At 34.2% G+C, this 8,840-nt stretch overlaps 1 pseudogene; it reads left to right on the top strand.

Moving 5' to 3' along the window:
- Positions 1 to 959: 959 nt before the first annotated feature.
- LOC148998996 (subtilisin-like protease SBT4.3) lies at positions 960 to 7,753 on the top strand (annotated as a pseudogene).
- Positions 7,754 to 8,840: the final 1,087 nt, after the last annotated feature.

Raw genomic sequence — 8,840 nt, 5'->3', positions numbered from 1 at the left:
CAATATGCATTATTAGTGGTTCCATTGGAGAAGATAAAAAGGCAGTAATTTTTAAATTTCTCTCTTATCATCCTCCCATATTTGTATCGATGCGTCTATAAGATGAGAAAGGAAGATACAGGCTTAGCATCGTTTATGGATCTTATATGGATGGAATTCTTTAAATCTCTCAAAATAAGTCACAAAATCTTTTACATGAGTCTTGATTTATACCTTGATTGTGTAACTCATTTCCAAAAAATTTATAATACAGTTCGATTCTTTTATTCAAACAAAAACTCATCCATGAAAGTTTCTTTACTATTGTTAAGAAGGTATAAACTCACATAAAATAAGGATAGTTTTGGAATTACGAAATTATCCTATCATGACTAAATGGAAAATGCTAGCGGAGTATATTACTTATACAATTTTACGTAACATTCTGGAGTATCGATGTCAATTTGAAATATTTTTGGGGTGCCTATACCTTTTGCTATATATCTTGGTGTGTCTTTTAAGTTTTTGCCAAAACATAAATTAAAAATGCAGAAATTGGAGAATTAGTTTAAAAGTAATGAAATACAAAATTAATTTTAAATCAAAATTAAAAAAGATTTAAAACCGAAATTAGAAATATAAACTTAAAATATTGAAACCATAATAGGAACTCCTACTTACCCCCCCCCCAAAAAAAAAAAAAAAAAGAAGGAAAAACTTTACTTCACGCTACAAAAAACGACATCACTGGTGACCCTTTTATCTTTTAAATGGTGGTGGTATTCTAAAACCATAGTAAGTTAAAACTGTTTCTTCTTATCATGTAGCCGTAGGAGTGCTTTTATTGAAATTGTAAAAAAGGGTATTCTAAAACCGTAGTAAGTTAAAATTGTTTCTCCTTATCGTGTAGTCGGTAGGAGTGCTTTTTTTTTACACTATAAAAAGAGTTGCTGCTGCAACCATACCTTGTGGTTTTAACAATGGCTACCTTCATTGCGTCTTCATTTTCTCTCTTTCAATTGCTTCTTATTTTTGCAATATGCATTATTAGTGCAACCACTAGAGAAGATAAAAAGGCAAGTAATTTTTAAATTTTTCTCTATTATTATCCTCCTATATTTGTATCGATGTGTCTATAAGATGATAAAGGTAGATACATGCTTAGCTGTGTTTATGGATCTTATATGGATGAAATTCTTATAAGATTGGATTTTGTGGGAAGGAAAATATATGGATTCATCTATGATTTTTGTAAATGTACAAATGTTTAGCGCTTTTATGGTAGGGATGAAATCTTTGAATTTCACCTCGTACTCCATAAATCTAAACGATTCACGGTGTAAAAGATGAATATCTAGATTTCAAAGGTGTGAATATCTAATTTCCTCAATCAGGGTTTTTGTGCGTCAACTGTATGGGTATAAATCTCACATTGATGAATTAGAGATTTCAAATCTTTGGATTCATGTGTCAACAAAGTCTGGTCAAACCTAGGCAGAATTAGAAGAAGAGACAATGAAATCAAATGTTTTTTTATTTATTTTTTATTTATATTTTTTTTGTTGGAACTGAGGTTTTCTTGGGATATCTTATGCTCACCTTGACTATATCTTGAAGGAGGTAGCTTTTACATATAACTTACATTTAAGGCGGTCTTCGCTCCTAGATGGCTAGAAGATTCAATGTCTTGACCTTAAGTTAAAAGAGTAAGATAGTTTACCACTAATTATACTTTTAAATTAAAAAATTTGTTGAGATTTGAATTAGTTAATGAATGACAAGGTTTAGACCTAATATGTTAGTACATTAATATTCCTATGACAGCTTGGTTTTGGTTACAGATCGATACTGCTATATATCTTAATGATAATACTTGCACGTACAAATCAATTGGCTTGACAGTAAGCCAGTAAGCCCGCTTGGGATCCGGTGTATTGTTGAGGATAAAAATGTGGTTGTTGAATTCACCAAAAAAAAAAAAAAAAAAAGGATGTGCTCGTTGGCGAATTTGAAGATTGTGTATTTACTGTTGTATTAAGGAAACTAAGTCTTGTGTGTGATTTCCCAGCTCTAAGGATTGTGACATAGCATGCACCACATTGTGGCCCAACTCAATTTTTTTTGCTGAATGGGAGCGAACCCAAGACCTCCCTGTGGGAGGTTGGGCTTTAACTACTTTACTAACCCACCATTGGAAAATGACCGAACTCGACTCTTCGTTGTGAGATCCACTAGACAATCCTACTCAAGAAAAAGACCCCCTAGACAATCTTGTACCTTTTGTCCTTTTGTAACTAATTTAATTTTACTACTAAAAAAAATTGATAAGATGTATAAATAATTAATGTCTAGGGAGTATACTTATAGTAGGGTGATATTTGATTGATAGAAAATATGGCAAGAAAGCAATAAATAGGCATAGATCGTAAACTTAAATAGGGAAAACATAATAGATTGTAAATGCACCAGCTATTCAACCAAATAATATTGACAGAAAATATGACAAAGAAAGCAATAAATAGGTATAGATGGTAAACTCAAATAAGGAAAATATAATAGATTGTAAATGCACCAGCTAGCCAACAAATAATATTGACAGAAAGAAAGCAATAAAGAGGTATAGATGGTAAACTCAAATAGAGAAATGAGAATAGACTGTAAATGCACCAGCTATATAGCCAACCAAATAATATTCTTTCTTCCATATATGAATGCCTCGCCTATGAAAAGTGAATCTCCTCATCCCAATGCTATTGCCCTTATTCTAACTGAGCATTGACCATATATTGAGGAATGGCTTTCTTCCCTGCACCTTCATTTTCTCCTTTTCTTTTTATTTTTATTATTGCAATATTCCCGCTTTGTGGTGCCATTGGAGATGATAGAAAGGCAAGAAACATCTGGATTTCTCTAGTATTTTCCTTGCATTTTTATTACTAGTGAGCCTGTAAGATCTTATGCGTTTATCTAGTTTGATGGTTCTTATGCTGATCTTGGGTGGAAATTCTTCAAAACATTTGATATGATGAATTACATACAAATATTGATAATAATATTATCATTAGATGATTGTTAAAACCGAATTACTTGAATATCACTAATATTTGCCTATGAGATTAGTTGAATCATTAAGTACTAGTTGGATTATTTGATTGGTAATAGATCCCATCTTATCTCAATTAGCACAGAGATTATGCATTTGGTGAATAAAATCATATTCATAGCTCTATCATGTTGTTGATCATCATGTTTATATTGTTGATATGTGCAGATTTATATTGTGTATATGGGTGCACTTCCTGAAGGAGAATATTCTCCTACATCTAACCACCTAAGCATGTTGGAAGAAGTTCTCGAGGATAGGTAATTGTTTCATAATTTATCTAAAAGGTTTTCACAATCCATCATGCATGTTCAAGCACTACACTATTGCTATTGGGTTGGTAAGTGATCTTTGTTCTTCATCTTGGGATGCTAATTCTTTGAGGAGTTGATTATTATCGTATGAAAAGAAATTATGTCTCTCCCTTGTACTTGTTCTTCATTTACTCTTACTCTTGTCTCCAAAGTTTTTTTCTCTAGTTCTCCCTTAAATATGAACTATTACCCTCTTTCTCCCTTAATATTTTGGTCAAATTGCCCTATCTTGATTTGTTATTTACTTTTCGTTGTTTTTCTTTGCACTTTTTCTATTTTTCATAGGAATCTATATGTGGATGTATATTTTTGTTTTTTATATTTTTTTTTTCTCTTTTTATAGAAATGTTTTATTTTATTTTACTTTATTTTCCTTCTCCCTTTTTTAATAAGAATTCACTAAAGTGATTATATATAATTTTTTTTTTCTTTCTCCCTCTTTTATCACAATCCATAAAACTTGATTAGCTATGCTTTTTTATTTTCTTCTACATGTATAAGAATCCATCAAAGCAAAAGAAAAAATAAAAATAAAACCACAACTAATCACATATAATGGATTCTTATTAAACAAGAAGTGAGAAAAGGGGGAAAATATCAACAAAATAAAATATGTGGTGATCGATCAAAATCCCAACCATAGCCGCCCTCCTCAAAGCGTTTTTGTTTTCAACTATATTTATGTTGATTGCCATTCTCAGATATGTTGTCTTATTTATATCATTTCATTTTCAAAAAGATTTTGACTCATATGTAATGATTCTTTATTAAGTGTTTCATTTGAAGATACAATTATGTATATCCATTGTTTGTTGCAATAGCATTAACCTAAGTAGATATTAAAATTTCTTACCAATATATTGACCTTTGTGTGTAGCTCTCAACCAAGTAGTTTTGTGCGAAGCTATCATAGAAGTTTCAATGGGTTTGCAGCAAGGCTCAATGAACAAGAGAGTGAAAAGCTTGCCAGTTATTAACCAAGGAACTTTAATTTGTAAATTACATTTCAGCTTTTGACAACATCATCATAACATATTTGTTGTAATGCCAGGAAAAGAAGGTGTAATATCCGTTTTCCCGAGTAGAACTCTCCAATTACAAACAACTAGGTCTTGGGATTTTATTGGTTTGTCCACTACAGTGACAAGAAAACCTAAAGCTGAGAGTGATCTGATTATTGGCATTCTTGACATGGGAATATGGCCAGAATCAGAAAGTTTTAGTGACAAATGATTTAGCGCTCCTCCGATGAAATGGAAGGGAGCCTGTAAAGGTGGCTATAATTTTACATGCAACAAGTAAATCTCTTGGTCTCATAGTTTGTTAATCTTTAATTGATTATAATATTGCATCCCTATATGTAGTAAAGAGAAACATCTATATTGTACTCAATCAACAATTTTCAATTAATTTTTTTCAGCAAGATCATTGGTGCTCGATTTTATGGCAAAGAAAATAATTCAACGAGGGATTCAAATGGACATGGAACACATACTGCTTCCACAGCTGCTGGTAACTTAGTATATGATGTGGGATTTTATGGATTGGCACAAGGAAATGCAAAGGGAGGTGTACCGTCAAAGAAGGATTGCAGCTTACAAAGTTTGTAAGCTTGGGGGTTGCTCTGAAAGTGATGTCTTGGCTGGTTTTGATGATGCCATTGCAGATGGAGTGGATATCATCTCAGTTTCATTAGGACAGGGTTCTTTCTGGGACTTTGATGCGGATTCTATTTCAATAGGGGCATTTCATGCCATGCAGAAAGGAATTCTTACATCACAGGCCGCAGGAAATGATGGTCCAATAAGGCGTACAACTGCAAGTGTTGCACCTTGGATACTATCTGTTGCAGCAAGCACTACAGATCGACACATCAATAATAATGTTGTTCTTGGGAATGGAAACGTCATCCAAGTAAGAATCATTATGCAATTTTGATTACCAATTTTTCTATTTTTTTTTTATCTTTCAGGGTTGGGAGGGTATGAATGTTAGTCAAGAAGTCATGCCATATAAGTCCAATGTGGTTTCTATTTTATTTTTAATAATTTATTGCAAAACTAGGGAAATTCTCTCTTTAGATATAGTTTGGATCCACTCCTTGGAGGGGCACCTCACAATGAGTGCTCAATGAATTATAGGATTTAATCTCTTATAATATTCCAATTATCGATACTCATTAGATTTACCCTAGCTCTTGGGTTAGATTATTATATGTGGATGAATTCTATAGCTCATCATGCGTTGGGAGATCTTCTCCAAGAAGAGGAGTTAAAATACCACAAGAAACTGTATGCTTTAGGTTCATAATGATCACATTCAAGTGTTATTTTTTCCTTTGTCAGGGTAATGCAATTAATTCTTTTACTTTGAATGGAACAAGTTATCCATTAGTATATGGAAAAGATGCAATGGACCAACAATGTGGTGAAAAAGGTGCACGGTAATGAAGTTATCGACCCCTTGGATTATTTTTTTTCTTAACTCCCATCTAAAGGGATATTGGGTTACAAAAGAATGAAAATAAGGGAAGGGGTAGCTTGTGTGTGGATCTTACCATACAAATTACATGCAAAGATTGCTTTCTTTTCTATTACAGACTTTGTGAGGGTGGTTGCTTAGCTAATGTGACTGGAAAGATTGTGCTGTGTGATGAGTTTAGTTTGGGAGAAGAACCATTTCGAACTGGTGCTTCAGGGACAATAATGTTGGCGGATGGATTAGATGACTACTCTTATACATATCCTCTTGCTGCAACACATTTAATCCCCCAGAGGGGTGCTCTGGTCAAGGCTTACATTAACTCCACCGAGTAAGTTCAAAATATTCATGCATTGAGTTTGAATTAATGATCAATGTTAGTTATTTTTTGATGTTGTGGGAACCCATAGCATGTGGGTTTCATGCTAGTAGAAAGACCAAAATGCCCCTTTATCTAAAAAGGGCCAAAAATGATAGGACCTCCAAAAAATTAGGGGCTCACAATCAGTTATTTTCAAGAACTTGAAATTCTGAACAAGATACATGCCTACCTGCCGATGGCCAAACTAAAAAAAATTCAATTATCTGCGCAGTTTAGGCCCCGAAATGAGCCCTAGAAAATTTAACATGGTGAAAATTGATCTTCACCACAAGAAGTAGAACTAGTCAATATGTGGGTTTTAGACCATTAGAAAGACCAAAAAAGTGCCCTTACACCCAAAATGCCCAAAAAGTACAACACAAGGCGCCCAATCAATTAGGAGCTTACAACCAATTTATTAGGATAATTTGTTAAATAGAATCAATTGACGTTTTATACATTTCAATTTGTAGAAATGCTACTGCAAGCATCTTGAAGAGTGAGGCGATACATGATTCATTTGCACCAGTAGTTGTTTCATTCTCTTCTCGTGGACCAAATGGCATCACACCATCTATTCTTAAGGTCTCTCTCACTTTCTCAGTTGCTTCATTGACTTTCATTCATTTAGTGTGTCTTTCTCATCACAAGGTCTGCCTCTTTGATCTTACAGCCAGATATAAGTGCCCCAGGTGTAGATATCTTGGCTGCATTTTCACCTATTGCTTCGCCATCTACCGTTGATGGTGATAATAGGAGTGTGATGTACAAAATAATATCTGGAACCTCCATGGCATGCCTTCATGCTACTGGTGCTGCTGCTTATGTTAAATCCTTTCACCCAGATTGGTCGCCCTCCGCCATCAAATCTGCACTCATGACCACTGGTGATACCCTGATTCTATTTATATTAAGTTGCTTACAATATTTGTTATCTTTAATCCAACCTTTCTTTCTCATAAAATCTCTATAGCTTTGCCGATGAACGCCACCAAGAACCCTGATGCTGAGTTTGCATATGGTGCTGGGAATATCGATCCATTGAAAGCTGTAAATCCTGGTCTAGTATATGAAATTGAAGAAGATGATTATATCAAATTCCTTTGCAATATAGGCTGGGATACCAAGAGGGTAAGACTTTTATCAGGGGACAACAACACTACCTGTCAAGCAACAGGAACTAATGGAACGGAGCTGGATCTCAATTATCCAGCAATGACTGCTTTTCTTCAACAAGATGAGCCTTTTGTTCGTAAATTTACAAGGACAGTTAAGAATGTTGGCTCAGCAAACTCCACATACAAGGCATCTATCACTTCCCATTCTATGATTAATGTCACAGTTAATCCTGTCATTCTGCATTTCGAGTCCTTGAATCAGTTTAAATCATTTATCGTCACTGTTTCTGGGACTAAATTCCCAGTGTCGTCTGCTGCATTTGTTTCACTGGAGTGGTCAGATGGCACTCATACGATTAGAAATCCGGTTGTTGTTCACTCGATTAACAGCTATTGACTTCATATTCTTCATTGAAACATATATTTTGTTTGTATTTTAATTGTTCCTAAGTGTCAATGGTTCATATTTCTGAGTATATGTTTTTTTTTTCTTTTCTAATCAATAAAACTCTGATCCATTTTTCAAAAAAATTATTTTCTTTAATCTATCTGATGGTGGGCGATAGATGGTTGGATTATTCACGGGCATTTATCATATTTTGTATAGAATTAATTGTTAAAGACCAAATTCAACTGCTTAGGTTGCCTCCGATCCTACAAATATAATCTATTACTTATAACAAAATGGTATAGAAGCATTAATCTGTCTTCGCTTCATTATAGCTAGATAAAATTGGAGATTTTGAAGAATGTTCTAGAAGATAATGAGATCCTATGTTTACGACAATATTAATTAGATCTAGTTCTACTGAATCACAAGCACTTCGATAGGGTGAGACAACAGTTGCAATATAGACTCCGCCGAGTGAGACGATGGAGGACTGGCAGTTGAATATGTATGTTTATGTGTTACATAGTTGTTCAAGAAAATTGAAGTTACAAGAAGATTTCCATGATAGAGGTGTTGAAATCAAGTGGAAAACCCTTATAAGAATTGCAGCGGTTGAGTTCGAAGATTTCCAGGGATGCCCAAATGGGTTTAAGCTACAAGTCAAGTCAGTGCAGGATATATCTTAATGATTTTGGTTCTTAAGGTTGATGAAGCTCAAACCCCTCCTCTCTCGCCCTCTAACGTCTCTCTCCCCTGTTCTCTCTCTCTCTCTCTCTCTCTCTCTCTCTCTCTCCCTTCCAATCTTCATGTGATCCCATCATGGAAGGAGGTCATTATCTTGGAAGAAAACTTTTGCTTGTACACACTTGTGTTGAAGAGTTGAGTGAATAATTTTTGGTTGGGTGAGTCACCAACTTGGGTCAAGTGAATCCCTAAGTTTATCATTTCCTTATGCTACCATTCTAGATTAATAGTGAATATCTTCATTTGTGTTGTCTTTCAATATTGGACCCTTTGGTTAGATCAATTGGTAGAGCAAGTTCAATTTGGAAGCATTATGTCAAAAAAGGCAAATGTTCGTATGTCAACAATG

Source organism: Hakea prostrata, unplaced genomic scaffold (genome assembly GCF_041222555.1).
Source record: "Hakea prostrata isolate BN-2017 unplaced genomic scaffold, UWA_Hpros_2 contig_73, whole genome shotgun sequence".
NCBI lineage: Eukaryota > Viridiplantae > Streptophyta > Magnoliopsida > Proteales > Proteaceae > Hakea > Hakea prostrata.
This window is presented reverse-complemented; position numbering and strand designations above follow the sequence as displayed.